Source organism: Sinohyriopsis cumingii, chromosome 6 (genome assembly GCF_028554795.1).
Source record: "Sinohyriopsis cumingii isolate HCF-2022 chromosome 6, ASM2855479v2, whole genome shotgun sequence".
Lineage (NCBI taxonomy): Eukaryota > Metazoa > Mollusca > Bivalvia > Unionida > Unionidae > Sinohyriopsis > Sinohyriopsis cumingii.
Window position 1 is genome coordinate 62,823,725 of NC_142966.1, and position 22,903 is coordinate 62,846,627.

General features: G+C 33.9%; 1 protein-coding gene across 3 annotated transcripts in view; it reads right to left on the reverse strand.

Moving 5' to 3' along the window:
* Positions 1–22,903, reverse strand: part of LOC149797070 (glycolipid beta-1,4-mannosyltransferase egh-like) — a 69,269-nt gene that overhangs the window by 15,873 nt on the left and 30,493 nt on the right. Inside the window, exon 1 of one of the 3 annotated variants that reach the window (XM_089961746.1) lies at positions 13,086–13,161. The exons of the other annotated variants lie outside the window; for them this stretch is intronic. The gene's annotated coding sequence lies outside the window, so the exon portion shown is untranslated. Of the gene's footprint in view, positions 1–13,085; positions 13,162–22,903 lie in introns of those variants that run through there. 3 annotated transcript variants of the gene reach the window in all.

Consider the following 22,903-nt stretch of genomic DNA (forward strand, 5'->3'; position numbering starts at 1 on the left):
TCCAAGGTTTGTAGTGGTTGGCCCATTTGCAATGTAAAGTCTTTGATGGTCTCTAGCGTAATGTAATTTATTTGTCGAAGTCAGACCACTCTGGTGGCCTACGTGGTTAGAGTGTCCACCTTGGACGCGGGAGGTCGCAGGTTTGAACCCCCGCAGGATCAAACCAAAGACTTATAAAAATGGTACTAGCGACTGCCTCGCTAGTGCTCAGCGTAAGAGGTTAGTGTTAGGACAGGTCGATCTGGTGTCAGGATAATATGACTGGGTGGGATGTTATGACGCCTCAGTGCTAGACGTAACTAAAACCTACCACACTGCAGTCATCGTAGCAATGTGGCTGAAAAATTGTTAAAGCTACGATAAAAATCCAAATTGCTCACATGTCAAAGTCACCCCATATATTTATTTTGATGATGAATTAATGATAAAAGAGGCTAAATTTATGCAAAGACATAGTTTGTCATCATAATAGTAATTTATCAATTTGAAAAGATAAGTAATTTAAAAACACAAGTATTTATTATAACAAAAGGTGGCAGATGGTAAGTGAATACTAAAATTAAATAAGCACAAGATTATTCAATTTTTTAGCACTAATACTGCATTATGTATTATTTTCCTTTGTCCCTTTAAAATGTTGTGTCCCAAAAGATTTGAACAGTGGGGGTCACATCATCCTATGCCCTTGGAATCCTAGATGCAACACTTAAGGGAATTACTATATACGAAGCAACAGTTAAGGGGATTACTATAGGCGATATAAATAATACAGGAAAGCTGTGCCTATTTCATATGCTATAGTTTAAAAAATAAAAGCATTTTATCCAGAACATGTGTATAATTCATTTCAGTTTACTCATATACTCTTTAGTAGAATCGTTTTCATTCATGTTTCTATGGAATATATAAATGACATTCAGATAAATCTACATTTTCACGCTCCGAAATCCTGAAACTTCTGAATTAGAGTTTGAGCCTGAAATTGGAGTTTTTATGTCAAACAAGATTTTAGTTTCTGAAAATATATTTTTGAACTCAATTCCAGGATGAATGCTCAGCATTGTGTCATTACTGGACTTGGTTCTGAACTCAATTCCCAGCACAAGTTCAGCACTGTATCATTTCCAGACTTGGTTTTTAGCTCAATTTCAGTTAAAGTTAGCATTGTATCATTTCGGACTTGGCTTTGAGCTCAATTCCAAGTTCAACATTGTGTCACTTCCAGACTTGGTCTGGAACTCAGTTCCAAGCTCAAGTTCAGCATTGTATCATTTCCAGACTTGATTCTGAACTTAATTCCAAGTTCAAGTTCATCACTTTATCATTTTCGGACTTGATTTAGATAAACCAATTAAGACTATTAACAACATTTTTAATAAATAAGGTTTTCTATTTTATACATGTATATTCCATGTACATATGCCAAAGAGTTAAGGATTAGTAAAGAAGCTTGCACTTAGTTTCGATTTTATGTCAACGCTGCTGATGAGAAGAATTTTTTTTAAGTAGAACAATCAGCACAGAACCTGATCTGCAAACAACGATTTCTTTTTATACAGTAAAACTAACCAAGCTCATTAAAAACTTCATAATGATGAGGCGACAGCTGTAAATGCCTAAGATATTTATTATACATGAGCTGATGAAATATTTCAAGTTCTTGATATTGCTGTTTAAATTTGAGGGGCCTCAATGTTTATTCAGACATCGTCCCATGGAGGAAATGGGTATTTATCTTGTACAATTAATAATACCACCGGTACTCCCTTATAAGTCGAGTCAAACTGCAAACAACAAAGAATCTGATCTGGCGTATCATATTGTACGTGCAGATCAGTGTCTATGTTGTTTGTTTTACTTATTACTCCTAACGAACTGTACAGACCCAGATCTACCGGTGCGACATGCTCATGCACTGCTTGTACAGAGTTGACCCAAAACAACAGGTATATGCTAGACAAATGATTATTTTTGTTCTCATTTTTTAATAGAAAAAAAGTTATTTGATAAGAGGAATTTTATATAAAAAAATACTTTGCAAAGTTGCAGTTAACATAATCTTTCTTGAACTAATATGCTTGTGGATTATTCAAAACTGCAACACTGAAAAAAAAGGAAAGAAAATATATACCTCTTTCCAATTAATCATTTCATAAATATTCATTAATTTAAATCTGAATTTGCTATGCTTAAATTTTCAAGTTCAATCAAGTCAGATTATTCTGTAATATTGGTTTCTTAATATATGCATTTCTTTCGACCAAGGTATGGACATGATTCTTCTTGTAGCTTGCATTAATTCCAATAGCATCATATTGCTGGTGGGTGTAATTGTATCCTTGTTTTTATGTGAGTCGGTTTTTATACTGAATTTAAATTACCAGATTTGTGCTTGTCAATCACCACTTAGATAGTAATTTACATCTAATACCACACCTGCGTATAATTTGCTTAAGCAAATTTAAAATTCTGTAAAACAAGATTTCAAAAGAATTGTCCATGTCACCTAAGAACAGTGGTATGAAGAAACCAATTACAGTTTGTAATAAAACATAAGAACGTATACAAGTATACTGAAATACCAACTTTAAGAAGACAGTAATATGCAAAAAAATGTGATATATTCCAGTAGTTTAGAAAATGTTGGACCTAACTTTCCTCCTTGTCTGTGATAAAATATAAATTGGACAGTTTTTGATAACTATGTAGATGGTGCGAATTCTTCATTGCTTGCCAACATACATAAGCCATCCGTTTGATTCCTTTGTTCTAACTGCATCATTTCTGCAAATATCTTAAGCCAAATAGTATGATGATTCTATATAGTGCTTACGTTATTTGCTTTTAACTTGCTTTGTGTGTGCATATATTTGCCAGAACATTGATTACAACGTCTCTGGGTGTGTTGCGTGAACGTGTTAATTTTTAATGAAAAACAGCTGGTTCGTTATTTTCAAAACAGAGCATAACAAACAAACAAAACAAAACTAAAACAAAACAAAAAACAACACCATGCCCCCATATCCCCACACACAAAAAGACACCAAAACAAACATGAACGGAGTAATAAGCAAATTATTTGCGAAACAGATATGGCACGGTGTAAGACTGTATTAATTTTTTTAGAACTGATTTCCAGGAAGTATGTTGATTATAAGGTACCCTACTGTATACTGAGATTAGCATATATGACATGACGCAATTTTGGTGGATTTTTACCCACCAACCATCACACATCACATTTAGTCATAAAACTCCGGCTTCCAGATATATGATATTGTAAAGCTTTGACACTCCCCAATTAAAAATTAAAAAACCCAGATTAATCTGGGTTTAGTCCTCTGGAAACCTATACTAAAGAGAAAAAGTATTAATAGAAACTACTTAAAATCCAGGGAATCAAGTTGCAGACATCTCATCTCATGAAGTTATTCCTCAATATTTTCTTCATTCCATGGTGATACTGCGAAGCAGAGTAGTTGACATTTTCTCTGATAGATGGTGTTGCTGTTTTTGTGACGTCATAATTTTCAAACACTCCACACCCCCGACACAAATTCGTACCCCTCCCCCTTGGTGTGTGACGATATATATGGACGGCACCTTTAAAAGACGTCATGCTAAGAACGATAACTCTACTAATTCTTACTGAATCTCATTGAATTTTATCGCAAATTTTATTTCCTAAAATTAGACTAAACATTAGCTTAGAATGTTTGTGTTTTTTTTTTCTTCTCTAAATTGTCTTAGCAAAATAAAACATGCGTAAAATCAACGTACTGAAAACAATGAAGGTTGATGTGATACAAAATTTACATACGGAATAACATTAAGTCGGAGTCTCCAGACACAATGCAAGTCATAGTCCTTTTCGCTATGGTAAAGAGAATGCTATAAATACTCTTTATAATATTCTAAATTTTCCTTTCAGTATACGTCACTTGAGTATTCATATTAACAATATGACAACTAGCTGTGGTGATTTCCCTTTCTGGACATTTTCTACTGTTGTTTGAAGTATTATCATGCATGGAACAATTTCCAACGCAGTTGTCTCAGTTGAAATATAAAACTGACCCGAAAGGCCAAACGAACTTTAGTAATACCATTTAGTTATGTTACAATTGTAACTAAATACAAACTATATTAGGAAAAATAAATTGACAGTAAGCCATAGACATCGAGCGATTAAATTCCTTCCAAATAAAAAGAGGCCCAGGTTGGTTTGATATCGCTCGCCTGCTTACACAGCGTAACAGCTGCCCAATGCACTAGGTAAACTATCTCCCAAATAATCATTTATTGACTTTACGCTATTTTACAAAATCCTAATAAAAATATTTTCTAAACATAACAGCATAAATAATATGCACGGTCTTTTGCTCATAGTCAAGTCATTCACGATCTTGATGACGTAAAACCATTTACAAATTTGTGTGCAACTGGATTAAAAATATACTCTTTACATCTCGAGAGGTAACAGTCACAGCCAATCAGATACAATGTATCTCATTAATATCGCCTATACCTGAAGTCTGATCAAAATAAGATATAAAAATATGGCTTCAAGAATGGCAACAAGCTCAGCCAATCAGATGCAAGATCACCTCATTAATGTGCATGGATCCTACTGATTTTCGATACTATCGAGGATAGTCATGATATAAGCCCATATGTCAACTTTGATACAAATCGATCTGAATTATGGCATCTAGAGTGATAATAAGCTCTGTTAATCAGTCATTTTCACCTCATTATCCTCTTGCTCAATATCGAAAATGTACAAGATTTTCCTGATGATATACGCATATAGTGCAAAGTTTCATCAAAATACTATCTCCAGACTGGTAACAAGCTCTTTCAATTACCAAGATTACCTCATTAATTTGCATAGATCTTGCTCAGTATCAAACCCACCCAAGATCTTCATGATATACACCAAAATTTAAAGTTCGATCACAATCAGATTAGAAATGTGGCTTCAAGACGAGTAACAAGATTAACCAGTCAGATGCAAGATCATCTAATTAGCATATGTGGATCTCGATCTAAAGCATCTGAGATCCTCATCATATAAGCACATGTTCCAAGTCTGAACAAAATTAGAAGATATACGACATACCGAGAGGCAACAATGTTCATCACATGCAAGATCAAATCACTAATATGCACGAATCTCGCTCATTATCCAACTCGTCCAACATTTTGACGATATAAACAGATATTGCACGTTTGATTGAAATCAGATCAGAAATGTAGACTTGTGTGGTAAGCTAATAAGCTATTGTTGACAGGCGAACACACGATGGATACAGAGTCTTATGGCCGGGTACTGAAGCTAAAAATGCAATAACTACTGTAATGACCTTAAAATAAAATCAGCTTATAAACATAAGATTAAAAATAACCATACCAAATGTGTCTGCTTCAAATGATTTTGCTTAGGTGGCGCTATACAGTTTCGCATTTTGCATAGGGTTAGGAATTTAAAGAAAAAGAATGTCCCCGGCTTTCCTCACTGGTTATACTGGCTATTTAAAAAAGACCTTGTATATCTTAGGTATAATGCAAAGAACCTTTAATTCCCTTTATTTTGGTGTATGATTGATGGGTGTACTATGGGTTATAGAGTATACAGCTTGGCCTTACTTCAAATGTGCACCTTTCAAAAAAGTGCTAGCTCTACTTGGTCATTTTCACTTCCTGAACTTCAGAGGTCAATTGTATAAAAAAGAGCCGATAACTTTTTTAACATTTTATATATTTGGTAATTCATTCATTGCACTTTCAGAAGCTGGTATTGTCTAGTCTGGCAAAATTCATTTTCCCTATTTTAATAGCTGCTATGTATAGTGTACTTTAGACTAATTCAGACTGATTTTTTAACACAAGGGAGCAGTCATTTTAGTTAGCAGTGTGCTTAAATCATGTAAAATTTCCAAAAGTACAATATCCAAAAGAAATATCATCCACATTACATTAATGTAGCATAGAGGTATGCAAACGTTCTCTCCACTGTGCATGTTTTAAATGCGAACTACTTCACCTTACATACGTCACTCTCTCAAAAGTACATATTATCTGGTGAGCGCCACCATAAAGAAGATGTAGGTATTATTTTTTATGATTTAATTATGTTTATATGGCTGAAACATTTAAGTCGCAAGCATCAAAACAATCCTTATGAATAATTCTCCTGCCTTTTTCCCCACAGAACAGTATTTATGAGAGTCAGAGTCTCTAATAAGTCCAGCCTACCCCCCCCCCCCCATGATAAAAGTCAGCTATTTTAAGAATGCACATTACATTTTGTAAACATAGCAACCAATGTTATGCTGAATGACAGGAACATGAAACTAGCCAGAATTATTTCTGAGATATCAACAATGAATTTTACAATTAGAAAAGGGAGGTAACTCATCGGCTTCATAAAGGTCAAAGGTCAAAGTGTAAAATATTTGCCTATTGTTTAATATGGAAGAAGCGAATTCACTTTCTCTTCATTTATTTTTTTATTTCATTGCAAATAAATGAAAAGAAACATTTTCACCATATATTTCTGTCACTTATTGCAACAGTTTTAAATTTAAGTTGACTCTATTCCTATATTCTAAGTCTTCTAATTTCCCCATAATTAAGGTCACTATTCACACAAATATACCTCATGGCAAATTATGTAAGCAAGAGAAAAATGATCATAATTAGCTTATTTTCATGCTTAAATGCAATATGAATGTACCATTTTATTCAGAACATCATACATAATTATATGAAAATAAAAAAAAATAATTGCAAACATTTTTTTATTTTCTTTAAGGTGGCGCTATACAGTTTCGCATTTTGCATAGGGTTAGGAATTTAAAGAAAAAGAATGTCCCCGGCTTTCCTCACTGGTTATACTGGCTATTTAAAAAAGACCTTGTATATCTTAGGTATAATGCAAAGAACCTTTAATTCCCTTTATTTTGGTGTATGATTGATGGGTGTACTATGGGTTATAGAGTATACAGCTTGGCCTTACTTCAAATGTGCACCTTTCAAAAAAGTGCTAGCTCTACTTGGTCATTTTCACTTCCTGAACTTCAGAGGTCAATTGTATAAAAAAGAGCCGATAACTTTTTTAACATTTTATATATTTGGTAATTCATTCATTGCACTTTCAGAAGCTGGTATTGTCTAGTCTGGCAAAATTCATTTTCCCTATTTTAATAGCTGCTATGTATAGTGTACTTTAGACTAATTCAGACTGATTTTTTAACACAAGGGAGCAGTCATTTTAGTTAGCAGTGTGCTTAAATCATGTAAAATTTCCAAAAGTACAATATCCAAAAGAAATATCATCCACATTACATTAATGTAGCATAGAGGTATGCAAACGTTCTCTCCACTGTGCATGTTTTAAATGCGAACTACTTCACCTTACATACGTCACTCTCTCAAAAGTACATATTATCTGGTGAGCGCCACCTTAATCACGCATATAATTTTTTTGTCAAATAAGCACATAAATCAAACAAGAGTCCAATGAAGGGACTGATGCTCTACTGGCTGAAGAGAATTTCCTGGAATTCAAGATAAGACCATTTCTTTCTTTCACAGTCGAGTGTCGATATTCTTTAGTAATAGCAAGATTTTCGAATCTGCTGATGTGATAGGCACATTGTATGTTATATTGACACCATTTTCATTTAGGACTAAACATGGCTTCATAAGTTTCCTTGTCAACCCCGTGTTGATATTTTTCTCCATTTTGGATAAGTAATGATAACATGATGCAAAATTTAACGAGGGACATAATGCAAGCATTTTGAGTTTAATGTTCTATTTTATAGCATAGACAACCTGTTTAGGACAGTCGCACAACACAACTCTTTGCATTTTTGTAAGCATGAAATCATGTGTTGCTTCTATGGCTTATTACTGACTCTCAGCATCACAGTTTGCCTACGGCTTTCATTATTTGCATATACTAGTGTTCGATTTTGGTTTTTAATTTAAAAATACTATTTTTTTAAAATGTTTTAACCTTATGAAAGTGTTATGATTGTAATCCAGTGATTTATTATACATAATTATTATACAATGCAATTTTCTACGGAAGAAAAGGATGATGATGATGATGCACTAAACATATCCAATATAACAAAAGGAAAAAAATAATTTCTGTCCTCAGCTGTGATACTCGTTGATTTACTGTATGATTAATACAAAATCGATCAGTGTTCAGTGAAAAGATATATTATTTCTACCCAAATGCGAAATGTGATATCAGGTTTATAACTTTTAAACTGGCAAAAATTACAGATTTTTCGAGCAATAATGAAATCCATGTGTGAAGTCTAAGTATATATGTTTGAGTTCCGTATCATTAATACAAAAGTTAGTCAAGTCGTATACAAAAGTCACATGGATTAAAAGCAAATTTAATTTTCAAAATACGTTATTCAAAAGATTCAACATGGTTCCCACGCTTTTCTAAAGATACATTTCCTGGTCATTTCCAGGGTTTTTCCAGGATAAAATTACTTTTTTCAAGGTTTACATATGACCATTATTGAATGGAATTAAAGAACATTTTAGATTATAAACGATGCATTTTCTAAATCTAAAAATGTTTCTCTTTCAACGCTCTCCAATAACATCGAAGTCAGAAAAGATGATCATGTACAAAACCACAAAATGTATCACACGAAACAAGTTTGATTATATTCCTCTAAAGTGGAATGTAAAGTCATTTCTATGTACAGAATGAAAAATCTAACTTTATTTTGCTGCATAATGTTGCTAAGTGGGAACAACATAAGGAACATAAATTATGTTTTGTTTCCTTTCAAACCTTTAATTCTAAAGAATTATATAGCAGTTTATATATCCATCTCATAGACAGCAACATTTTATATTACAGCATAAAAAAACAATAAATGCAAATAATAAAGGTCTTGTCTTGTAACGAAATGAGTTTAATGCTGAATTTATCTGTGCCAATAAAATTCCAAACAAGATTTTTCAAACAACCTAATCTTCTAGAGACTATCTGGTCAAATATCCATCAATTAAAAAACATTTTCAAAAGGATTGATTTAAATTTTGACAAAAGACCTTCAAAATTATATGCTGTTGAATAAACAAGGACTGAATTTTCTGTAAATTCAAGTTGTCTTCTTGTAATTCGTTGAGCCAGTCCCCAAACCTGTATTGATACAAGGGCTCGTATCGTTTTTTAATATATACCACCATGTCGGCCAATTCTACGCGTCATGTAATTTTGCGCAACGATACGTCATTTCTGTAAACATTGGATCACGTGTTATTTTATGTCAAAAATCCATTTTGTATCAAGAAAGAACGATCGCAATTTAATTAAGAAAAGTGATATTTATAAAGTGTACAAAAATATCCAGCATTTTTACTCGAAATGCATTTGAAAATGTGATTTCTAAATGTCAACATGAAGAACCCACTCCATGACCTTCTTGAACCGGCAACCCAGAAAATCCGATTTACTATGTATCTTTTAGAATCATACAAATAATTACATTATATAAAAGATGGAAATGTATACCATAAAAAATACTGCATTTTAATCCAAGTTTCCATGTTTGCAAGACGTCGCTCACGTACAAAATCGTCTGCTACCAAATGTGTCAACTTGCCGCTAGAAATACACCGGCGTATAGTCTGTTTATAAACTCTTAAGTAATTTTTCCCCAAAAGCAAGACTTTGTAAACACGTTACATCATATTTATTGTTGTTTCTCTTCGACATAATAGATTTTTTAAAAATGTTGAACGTTACTAACTTTTTTACAAGATCGGGTTTGTTTGCTTAATATATCTTGCCATTTATTGGCATTGTTACATTTAATTCTGTAAAACTATAGGCTATAAATCTGACCTAATTACTCGACTGAAATGCTGACAGAAACAGTCCAAAGTAATGCACTGCATTTCTATTGCCCGATTAATAATTATTACATCTCAATGCTGTGAGTCAGGAAAACACGGTGGTGTTATCCACTGTGTCCCAAAAAATTAACATTATTTTAAACAGAATATTCTGGTGACAACTGCATCTTTTCAAATGGTAAGCATTGCTGTATTTTGTTTTCGTCAATCGGTCGAATTCGGCATGCATTTTGATTCAATATTGGAGACGGAAACCTTAAGTGCGCAGAAATGCCCGACAGCATTGTATACAAGGAACGACAATTTCTCATTTCAGCTTTGAGGTTCAACAATTTGGACTACAAATTTGGCTTAAAACCAATAACAGTCCGTTTTCTAATCTGAGTTTCCTCCGAATATTCCCACCCCATTTTTCATGGTTAAACAGTTAGGTCGGGGTGTGGGGTCATTGCAACTGCATATCGAAAATGTGGAATTTGCCGCTACCGTGCGGTAGCAACATATGGGAGTCGCTTACCAGCGGGCCTATAAAATTTAAACTTATGTTATATCGACTCAAACCTGCATGAAATCAATAGAAAAATGATTTATTGTTTCAGAAATGGCAAGTATTATAAACGTTATGTCTTTAAACCGCTGACAGACTAGGCGAAAACACGGCAAAGATGAAACCTAACCCTGTACTCGCCATTCGCATTACTAGTCACATGACTTAACAAATCTCAAACAACGACATCGGAAGTCCAATAGTCACGTGATATCAACAACAAACTCCTTTTTAATTTTGTTGTAAAGAAGTTCAATTATTTTAAATTAAAGTCAGATACTTTTTGTAAAAACCAGCAATATGGCCAATCTGATATATCAAGCAGAGAGCAGAGGTCAACATGGTAGTCACGTGATACAAAACTCCAGAAGTTGTTTTCGAAATATATAAATATGGAGAATTTTGTGTTCTTTCGTTTTTATATTTTTTATTACAACCAGCATACGACTTTTATTTAATATTTATATTTTTTTTTCTCTACAACATCTGAAAATGTGGGTTGTTAGTTTTGAGTACTCATGCGACTGACAATGCAAATCGCGAGTGCCAGGTAATATTTCATCAACGCCAAAGTTTTATCTCGTCTTTTAGCAGATTAAAGGCATAACGATTTTAATACTCATAATTTCAGAGAAAAAAGGTAATTGTCATACCGATTTCATGCACGTATCACTCGATCTAACAACGTTAAAGTTTGCTCGGCCACCCCCCCCCCTCCGATTATTCTGGTTAGAACTCGATAAATTTAACTCAGTTTAGTTACGACTCAAATACGTGATTGTTTCAGGCGTCAAGTGGAGACGGAAAATTCCCGGGTTTTTCCCGACTTTTAATAATATTTGCGAAATTCAAGGACTTTTCACGATCGGGAAAAAATATTAATTCTCCTGACTTTTTCCCGATTTCCCGGTAGCGTGGGGACCCTGATTTAAGTACATTACACAAAATATTTCTAAACAAAATGGCTTCTTTTATCTTCGCTATCAATAATCAAATAATGATTCAGTGTGTTAACAAGAAAGGTGCCAAAAACACGCCTCTCTTTCCAATGATGCGACGAGTATTTGCATATCAAAAGAGTTTTATATTCCCGTGTAGAGTTATATTAGTCCCAGATATATTTGATTTAATTGACTGGAAATGGTGCCAGTCATGAGTTACAAGCATAATTTTATCCAGTAACTGACTGAAGAATTTCGCAACTTTATAAAAAGATTTTTAACATATTGTTTCTGCAACTGATCTATGTACAAACGCTTTCTTAAAATTCCCAGCTTTTCCACACCACTGACCAAGTTTTGTAAAACACACAGCTTTTGCACGTCGGAAAAATAATTATTGTTAAAATTCCTGAATTTTTCTAGTTTTTCAGGTAGCACGGAAAACCTGCTATCATGCAAACATTACCATATGAACAAAATTATTGTGGAACATACACCAGTATTAACTAATTTCAAGAAATTCCTATTAATCAAGAGTATGTTTAAACAACTAAACTTGTACATTTGTAAAATTAGAAACGTTCTGCCTAAAACGGTTTCTTAAGCTCTTTCACATTCACAACGAGTCTTTCCTTAACAAGAGCCGTGGCATGTCCAAGTGAAAAGCATTCGGCTCTCATATCCTCGGCATGACATAATGTGTTAAAATTGCTTAAAATAACCCAACCAAATTCTCTAATAAATTAGTCAAAACACTATATACCATTATTTATATAAATTGCAAGATGCAAAACTTTAAAATTAACAATTTCTATATCTAATGATCATGTTATCCCATGAAACCACTCGTGTCTTCATTATCTTTCAAGTAAAGCGTTTTCAATTCTCACTGTTTACAGTGTGAATGGATCCTGGAGATATTAAACAAACCTATCTAAACTCGCTCAAAAGTCGAGCCATACAGAAAACAACAAAGATAATGATCTGTCGTAGCAATATAAGCCTACAGATCAGGGTCGTGTTGTTTGTTCTACCGATTACTCCTAAGAAACTGCAGAGACTCAGATCTGCCAGCGCATTATGCGACAGCAGATCTAGGTCTGTGCAGTTTGCAGTTTGACTCATAAGCAAGTACAATACGGTATTTAAATTGGAATATGAACTGATTTTGTTTACTTGTAATTTCATGCCGTGTTACTTTCTCAGCTGATAAACTATTTATCACGCTCATAAATATACTAAACTTAAAAAAGCCAATATAAATTCAAATTTCAATTTATACTCGGGTAATGTTGTACAAATAAAGCCACAAATAGTACACATGCCTACAATATACTAACGTAACATTAAAAATATTACCATCAGCAATACGTTAAAAAAAAAGTATTAATTTACATACATATACATGAATATTGCTATATTAATTAGTAACAGGTTATTGAATAATGGTTTGTTCATGCATCAACTTAATAAAAATACAATCATTCCATAAACTCATATATTAAACCCACAATTCTGACCGTGTCTGGTCATAAAGACATCCAGATACAGAAAAAATGAAATATTTGTGTTCTGATATTAAATACAGGGATAGAAAATAACGTTTAAAAATAATATGAAATTATCAAATGGTATTGACAGAATACGAGAAAATCTGTCGATTAACAATGACAAAATGATATAGATCTTACCTTTAGCTCTAATTCTATAGAATGTCAACTAAACAAATCTACTCTTCGTGAGGACTGGAGTTAAATAGTATTGTTCCCATTTTATGAATCAAATTAATTCATGTAAGTAACTAGATGAAACAAGTGTCTACCGCTCTGCTAGATGATTGGATGGAGCTCAAATAAACCGATCCAATCAGATTGCTTGTTATATTTACCTGCTTGGATAGTTTGGGATAATTTTGGAGGCGTCAACAACAACGATATATAAAGCATGTTAGCTTATCTAATTTATACCTATGACAATCTGATTATTTTTAGTCCAGGCATACTGACATCAGCGAAGTCAATATAAAATACAATTACAGTTAAATATTTATGCATATTGACAGAAAAACAGAACTGGAAACAGGTTGTTTATGATATTTACTCACATATACCTGTGAAGTTAACTGAAAACAGCATAAATCTTGATGACGTGTTGGGTCTCTGTTGTTTGTTTAAAAGTATTAGTAGACTACAAATCTATACTGCTTTAAACCAAAGACAGACCACAAATCTACTGGGTTTATCCTATTTGCTTGAAATTACAGGCAAACACAAGATCTGCTTGGTCTATGTTGTTTACTTCAAATCACACACAGACGGAAGATCTGCTAGGTCTCCGATGTTTCCTCAGAAATACTGACATAATTATTAGCGTATACGTAAGAGCAGATTGATGTCAATACAGTTTGAAATCGGTTGCATTGTACAGACAAGACAATAAGTACATTCTAATAAATAAGTAGGTTATAAAATCAAATTTACAAAGACCCATTTAAATTAAAATGCATAGACCCCAACGGTGGAAGCATTACACAGCGAGATGGCGAACATTGCTGGATATACCACTTACAGTCTGTATATCAGGCTGGGGTCAAACTCTGTTCAAATTCGACTACAGGCACTATAATTTTAAGTTTATTGAATCATTACATGCTAGTGTTCTCCACTCTGAGGAATCACATTCATCCTATTAATGGCCTAGCATTAGAGCTGTATGTCTTACACCACGATATCACATCTTCCCATAACAACAGTTTAACATCATAAATAAACCGCCGTTGTGCAGTATATGAAGCGCAGTATACAGTTATGTATAATTAATTTGTATGTTTTTCTCCTCATGATTATATGTTATGAATAATTGTAATTTGGACTTAACCTTGTCCAAAATCAAGTTCATAGTATACCTGACCATTAACATGTGTTTTGTGCAAAACAGAAAACTTAGCTAATATTTTTTTCCATATGATTGTGGATTAAGTATTTAGATTATTATTAATGTACACGTGTTTATCTTAGTCTGACCCTGGGACATTGGAATTACCCCATAGGATAACCTGGTCCATATGATGTTTACCACATTCTTTATTAAAAAAATTTAGTAACAGATTACAAATTCTTATTTTCTAAAAGTGAACTGGATTTACTTTTGTGTCAGCTTTTTATATAATCTTGTTTACTTGAGAAGTTAACCATTCTTGTATTTTAAGATCTGAGTCAGAATCGGTCTTATTTTTTTGCGTTCAATATCTCATTTGGGTGGAATTATTTATTCGAATTATTATTCACTGAAAATACAAAGTGCTCATTTATCATGTTCTTAGACAGAAACATTAATCTGGAATTATAGTGATTTCATACAAGAACATCTTGGATTATATTATTGCGATTCATGAAAAGACTGTTGGCACATCTCCACATCACAGGCGCTACAGGCACATCAACACATTCAGAGCTGAAGTCTTTTTTGGGAACACCAATGGAATTTAATTAGAACTCTATTCATTATGACTGGTGATAGAACTTTTTGGACTAACTGGGATTTAATTCACATTACTGAAAGTTCTTTTAAAATTTTCACATTGTATTCAAGGGAAATAAATTATTTGTTGAATTTTACAAAACTTGTTTATTTTTTCTCTTTTCTGCTACTTAGTATAAAACCATAGAGTCGTAACAATATAAACACCGCAATCCTATGTACCCATACCAAGACGACATGTTAATAACTGTAGAACAATGTTAAATTCCACTTGTACCCATAGTGAAATTTAATATTAAACCACTGGACAGTTTAACATGAAATTCACAGTGTAACCTTAGTGTCATCATTCTTAGATGGCCACCTAATAATTTCCCCTGTACCTAGAGTGCCATTTTAGTACTTATGGTGCCAACCTATGTTACTGAAATTATTAATGATGTACTCTTTACAGTTTTCCTAACTATTTACTAATTCAGCTGAAGAAAGTTTCAAATACAATACAGGTATGAATGATTGTAATAATACTAATATCAATTCAGATAAACATCGGTACGGATGTCTATTTTCATCATGAATGAAGAAAATACTGTTTAATTGGGAAGGTACATAACACAATTATTGTCAGCGAGCAACAAATTCTTCAACGGGCAGCTGAATCTATAAACATCTAATGAATTTTTGCATAAAGGTCATAATTAAACAACATAATTCAAACTGAATACTGAAAAGAAAACATCCAGAAGACTTTTTAGAAAATAAAATGCATTACCCCAACCCTCCCTCTCAATAATATGTCTACGGTGTAGTTTTCTTATATTTCATTTATGTAACCCGATACTTGCGACAAGCATAATCCCATCTTCGCTAGCCAAGGTTCCGTTATGATAACTCTACCTACACATTGGTGGATCGAGCAGATATTTCTGTGTTTCGGGTCTGTGAATTTCATTGAATGCGGCCACCGCATCCAGTCATTTTTTTTCTCTTCTTCTTCAAATCTGAATACTGTTCCTACACGGTCGAGACAACGGGGGCATACAACTTCAATGGATTCATAAATAAGCATTTTTTCACTGTTGGTCCATGTTTGTAAAAATACCTGTCACTCAAATACACCTGTAATGAATTCTCTCTGGTATGTAGTCATACTTTGACTGACAAAGTATCCTTTTGAAGTCAATTACCTCCACTATTTTCGGTCGATGTACAATGCACTGCTGTTACACGCTATTGGTTAGATGGCATTACATGCTAAGGGAGGCACCTCATGAAATCCAATAGATGTCGCTAGGACAAAGCACTAAAATACTTGCTTGATCCGCTAAGGTATAGATTGGGTTAACATATCGGAACCTTGGATAGCGAAGTAATCCCATATTCTTGACTTTAAGGAAATTGCAAGACCTATTTATAAGCATTGTGGGGATCTGACTCACCCTGAAAATTATCATCCAATAACAATTTTCAACTGTCGCGATAAATGATGCACTGCTAAACTAAATTTTAGAATCTATAATTTCCTAATGTACTGGAAGAAACCCAAGCCAGATTATTAACTCGATATTCAACGAATGGCTAATATATTTGCACTACATGTCTGAATAGATTTCTGCAATTGTTTGTTTGTTTACGGGGGGTGGGGTGGGTTGCTTTATGATTTCTGAAAAGCTGTTGATTTACCATAGGTGGCGGAACTATGAATTAAATTACTCTGAAATAATCTAAATGGTAAGAAAAAAGCATTCTTTGGGGGAGGGGGAGTGAGAGGGGTTTTGAGGGGGGGGGGGCAAGTTTCTGGTAGGGGTTAGGTAAGGAGAAAATCTCTCGCAATTATTATCATTGTTTTTTAATGATCTAAGTCCAGCATAAGCATGTTCCTCAAGTACGTGGGATGGATAAGCAGTTTTTAAAGCCACGCCTTATGGTGTAAATAAGCAGATAAAACCAAGTCGCTCGCGTCTCGAATCCAGCACACAGGGCATAGGTTGCACATGCCCAATCTGAGTCTTTCTTGCAACAAAAGAAATTTATCTGAAGCAAGTGTAGATTGAGTAGATTTAACAGTTTCTCATATTTCTAAATTTGAAATTGTATTGTATGTCGGCGACACTGTCGTATTCAGGGCTGAGGCAGGTTCTTTGCCATACAACTTGTAATACATTTTGAAGGAGCATATTAAACTATGGAGACTTAATATTAAATTTGCAGAATCAAATATCATTGCATTGGTACATGAAAAACTAAGAGAAAATACTATTACTATAATATATGCGATGAATTTAGGTACCATGTTTTCGTTTTTCTTGCAAAAAGCCATAGATTGTTTTAAATTATGAAACATAATGTTGAACAAGTTAAAAAAAGCAATGAATCTTCCGTTTAAAGGAATATGTATTATGCACATCTCCATGGACTTGCAAATACAGCGTTTTGATCATACAATTTTATCTATAACATTCAGCTTTATACTTACAAAATTTGAGGGTTTGAAGATACTCAACTAACTGACAAAAATACAAATTAAATTCCCTACACACATAACCAATCTCAGAAAAAATGCACATTAAATTCCCTACACACATAACCAAACTCAGAAAAATACACATTAAATTCCCTACATACATAACCAAACTCAGAAAATACACATTAAATTCCCTACACACATAACCAACTCAGAAAATACACATTAAATTCCCTACACACATAACCAAACTCAGAAAAAATACACATTATTTATATGCTGAATTTATAGCTGGGTAGAAAAGTCAATCACTGTTTATACTTAAATATTTGGATTCTTGTTGTATTTCTTTATCAGGATATAAATTATCACCAAGCTACAAAAGCCAGAATTGTACAAACCATAAATGACATATATTCAAGAATGGAATACAAACACACACACACAAGAATGAATGAAATGACTACGTTTTGTGCATTTCTTAAAATGGGTATGGAGTACAAACAAACGAGACGGTAAGCTTATATTATAGCCATATATCTGAACATAAAATAAAGTACATATATTTCATCTCATTGGTGAAAAATACAAGTACTTTCGCTCGTTTCAAGTAAATTTCCTCTATATATTATGTTAAATATTATACAATATCTAACTGTTCTTTCGTACGAATTTGCTATGGAGATCTCAGTCCATAACAACCATGGCACATTCCGACGTCGGTCTTTAACATATTTGGTCGATACAAATTTAATTAAGAATCATTACTGTCACGGTCAGCCGTAAGTAAATTAATTTTATTGTATGTAGCAAACACTGTCGGGTTACGGCCAAAGTTTCTAGGGATTTTGTTTTGGTGATACTTACTCCTGATCTTGTATGGCTTCGGAGCACTTCTTGTTACTGAATAGTACATATTTATTATAATCATTTTATTTACAAACTACAGATAATGAGCATGGAAACTTTACAGGAGTAAAAATACTGAACGTCATTGTACAAGAATAATAAACATACCAATACATACCCCTTTGTCTTTGAATCATAACAGATGCAGATCCAGGATTCGCAAAACATGGGTGCACGTTATACATTTTTACAAATATGTCAAAAATAATATCGTATTTTGTTAAAAAATTATCGCCGTTACTCGGTAATTTGCACTGCATCCAGTTTAGAAAGAGGCCTGACTTATGCATCCTTTTAAATCCACTATACAATTCAGTTTTATTATAGTTTAGGGATTTCTCAGACAGACTACCATTGCTTAACGAATTTCCAACTGGATACTAAAAAGTATGCACAGATGCACATTATATAAAGAAACATTTTCCCCCCAAAAAAACAAGCACGAAATGATCCCTGACAAACGACATTATATCGACAATATTATTATATTAACTGTCGATCGATTTACCGATAGGCCAGGTACGTAATGGGCAGTTTAGGGTAGTCTGATTGTTATGGGTATAGCACTTTAGTGGGCTAACTCTGCTATGGGCAAATCAGTCATAGAATCTTTGCTTCCTGTTTGTCACAGTAACGTACACTCCGACCGAAAGACAATACTTCATTCACGATTTATATAAAATAATGTTAGATCGGTTCTTCATCAAATCCAGTACATTTTGGGAATTCATTATAAATGGGAATTTAGAAATAGACAAATTCATTTATATGTGGAAAATAATATCACTATTATTTCTTTTACTTATTTTATTACTAACAGTGATTAGGCCTACAATCAACGGGGTAGAAGTAAATCGATGAAGTTGAAACCTGGTCAACAGATTGAACAAGGGGTTAGAATGTAGCATCTGAGCATGTTAAGTTGTCTGAACACAAGTCATTCAAGACACCTGAGAGTCTTTATTTTGTAAAGATCATAAGTATCATGAAGTATCATTCTGATTACATTTAAGGAACTACCTATCTATAAGTAGGTTCTACTGACAAAAATAAATTGAAGTCCTGTTCTGTTGACATTTTATCCAAACAAATTATCTTTCAAAATATAATGGTTACTATTACTAACACGAATAACCCGTAACAGCATAATATCGACAGCTCCTATGGCCTAGTGGTTAGAGCGTCCGCCTCGGATGCGGGAGGTCGCGGGATCGAACCTCAGCCGAGTCATAACAAAGATTTATAAAAATGGTACAAACAGCTGCCACGCTAGGTGCTCTGCATTAGGAGGTTAGCGTTATGACTGGTCGGCCTGGTGTCAGGATAATGTGACCTGGATGACACATCAAGGTACATGTCTGTGGTATGATTCCCCAGTGCTAGACATTACTATAAACTGTCACACCGCAGACATCGTAGCAATATGATTGATTTTTTTTGTGAAAGGTTACGTTAAAAATCCAAATCATACACACACACACTTTTATCGCTTAGGTTTACATAATAAGTATACTAACTACTAATTAGCCTCCGTATCAATCAAATGTGCAGCACTTGACAGTATTAGAGCAAAGTTGTTGAAAGTTTCCCACATACCCATAGAAGTAGCCTTAGTATTATGACAAATTAGATACTTATGTATCTTTTCTAACGCAAAAGTAATACCCACAAGCCACATGTCTAAAGTCTTTCATCAACTTCGTCCTGTTACAATCACTAATGCAAAGATCAAACAAAGTGGGAAAACAACAGGACCGCTTCTTCAATCTACAAAGCATAATTATACAAAAAACAAAGAAAAAATCCTCCCAAAACCCATACAAAAGTTGATACCCATAAAAGGAAATGAATTTACGGTAGGTACACACATCTGTAATCTAAGGTTTACAAACCAGGTTAGTATCTTACCAATCAAGTGACATCCTAATGCCAAGGTTACAAAAAGTCAAAGTACAAATTTTGTTAATAACCATTTTTCAAGTCATGTTATTTGAGTTTATGTCAATCTAACAACAAAAATTAGGCTTTTGTAAGATCTGAAAGCTGATACTTAAATGACATAAAAGTGTACTATTATATGGCATGCAAACAAAGAATGCACATTAAACTTAAAGGGGACACCCATAATAGCTAAATGGTGACTGATAAACATAGCCGATTTTATTACTGCGCTTGCATGATACTTCATAATCAGCCACAAAATAAATAGAATCTAAGTGCTTTCCTAAACCTAAGGGACACATGATGCATTACTGTCTAACTAGCAGCTGAAAATTTAATTGTCCAACTCAAAGTGGTGACTGTGTTTTCCAATCATTCACCCAACCAGTGGACAAGCAGGCTCGTCTCAACTTGTAATCACTAACAATGGGTGTAAAAATGATCACCAAATAAGTTCCAGGAAAATATATTTCACATGATTAAATTTAGGTTGATAACATTGTCAATGTATTTGTTTCTATAAATTACAGCAAGAGAAATACTTTGTATCTGCCTGATTGGTAGAATAGATTTTTGGAGAACTTACAACTCATGCCGTAGTGTAACAAATTTAATGAATTTTAAGGTGGAGTGAATACAAATCTTAAGTTACATAACAGCACAAGTGAATCATTGTTTAAATCAAGCTGGTGCCTTACTGGCATGATTTCACAACCAAAAAATCAAGGAAAAGTTATTTTCCTTTTCAGGCTTTTCTTGCAATTAATATCTTGAGTTGTGAATACATTCAACAATTTGCACACCACATCAACAGGCTCACTGTCTTACCTCTTCCATTTTATCAAAGTACAAAGTAAAATGTTTGCTGCTTGAGCTATAGGCAAACAGAGAGAGAATAAAGTACAGTTTATGTCTTGCTTCTGTCATAATTCTAACTCCAGTTAGAATAAGCATGTCAGAAAAAATTCAGGTAAGTCATTATTCTGCATAATAATATAACTTATTCTGTAAAATCAAAAAGCCAAATACAAATAAATGTGTTATTAAAAACATATGATTAGGAGAAAACAATTTCTGAATATATCACACTGTACGCTGACTCCTCGTTTTATGAATGTTCAATTAACAAATTTTGCATTAATACATTTGTAACTAAATTCCCCCTTTTTTATTATGCATAATGAATTTTCATCAAAATGAGAGCACACCAAGCTATGTGTAAATAGCCAGCCCTGCCCACCATCCCTCGTGCATCTAGTTGCCAACTTTGAAGGTTATTAATTGTTGTGTGCTGTACTCAAAGCATTAGACACTATTGTGAGTTTTATCTCTAAATATCTTGCATTCACTCCATCACAGGTTCCAAGTGCTCGTCAACATCACTAGCTATCACTACAGGTAAGAAGTCGAGGCTGTCAATGAGCCTTTATACAAAGCCAGACAGTGTGAAAAGGCATGCAAAAGGTGAATGCTTAAGGCAACCTCCATTTTGCACCTTTAAGTGTTTATCATTCCCTTCAGTACTGCCAAAATAAAGGTAAGTGCAGTGACAACCACACCAGGCACTGCATTGCAAGTAGCTAAAGTACAAGACATGACAACGGAGAAGATGGATAATCTACTCTATGTAGATTGAAGAACAAACACAGTGATGTACCCCCCACTGAGTCTGATCATGATTTGAGAGAAAAGGAAAATCATTGTGACAAGATTTAAGGGATCGTGAAGCAATCTACAGACAAGGATCTTTAGTCAGTCACGAGATCTTTACAGCCAGCCATGATCAGTTTTTGAACATTTTAAGAAGCTGACCTGAAACTTGCATGTGAAGGGAGAGGCTGCAAGTGCTGATGCTGTGATAGCTGAATATTTCCCAGATGAAATTAAAGATGACATGGGAAGGGCAATATGTCACAAAACAATTATTTAATTTTGACAAAACCAGACTCTTCTGGAAAAAGATGCCATCACATATGTATATATCCAAGGAGGAAAAGGCAGCACTAGGCTTCGAAGCATCAAAGATTGGCTTGAGCTTCTCCTTGGAGGCAGTGCAGATGGTGATTACAAGCCTAAGCCTAAGTGGATGCTAGTTTATCAATCTGAGAACCCTTGTGCTTTGAAGGTATATAGCAATATCCATCTTTCATGGTTTGGCATTTGAACCACAAAGTTTGGTGGTGTCAGCCAGACTTTGCCAGGAATATATATATATATATATAATTTCTGACCTCCTCCCAAAGACCCCAAGGGAGAAGCTCAAAGTTTACAACCCTCTTGAAGATGGTAACTACACCTGTACATGCTACACAGGCAACATATATACACACATTTTTGTGAACTTCTACCCCGTGATTTAGGAATCAATGTGGCCACAGACTTTCACCAAACAGTTCAGAAGATGTAATCACAGACTTCCACCCACCAGTTTATTAGGACATGTGGTTGCAGACTGATAGATGGACATATAGACAGGCAGAAAGCAAGAATTGCGTTATCCCCTAAAACATTTGAAACAATAGTCCTTCATAGGGACTGATACTCTACTGTCTTTTTAATACTGGCTGCCATGTATAGCCTATCTTGTGCTGAAAAAAGCTGTTAAACCCTACAACAACAACAACTTTCTAACTGCTGAGTTCTGAAACCATCACTATTCTTCAGTGAAAAGATTGTTGAATTAGAAGACCTTTTTGTGAACATCCCACTTTTATA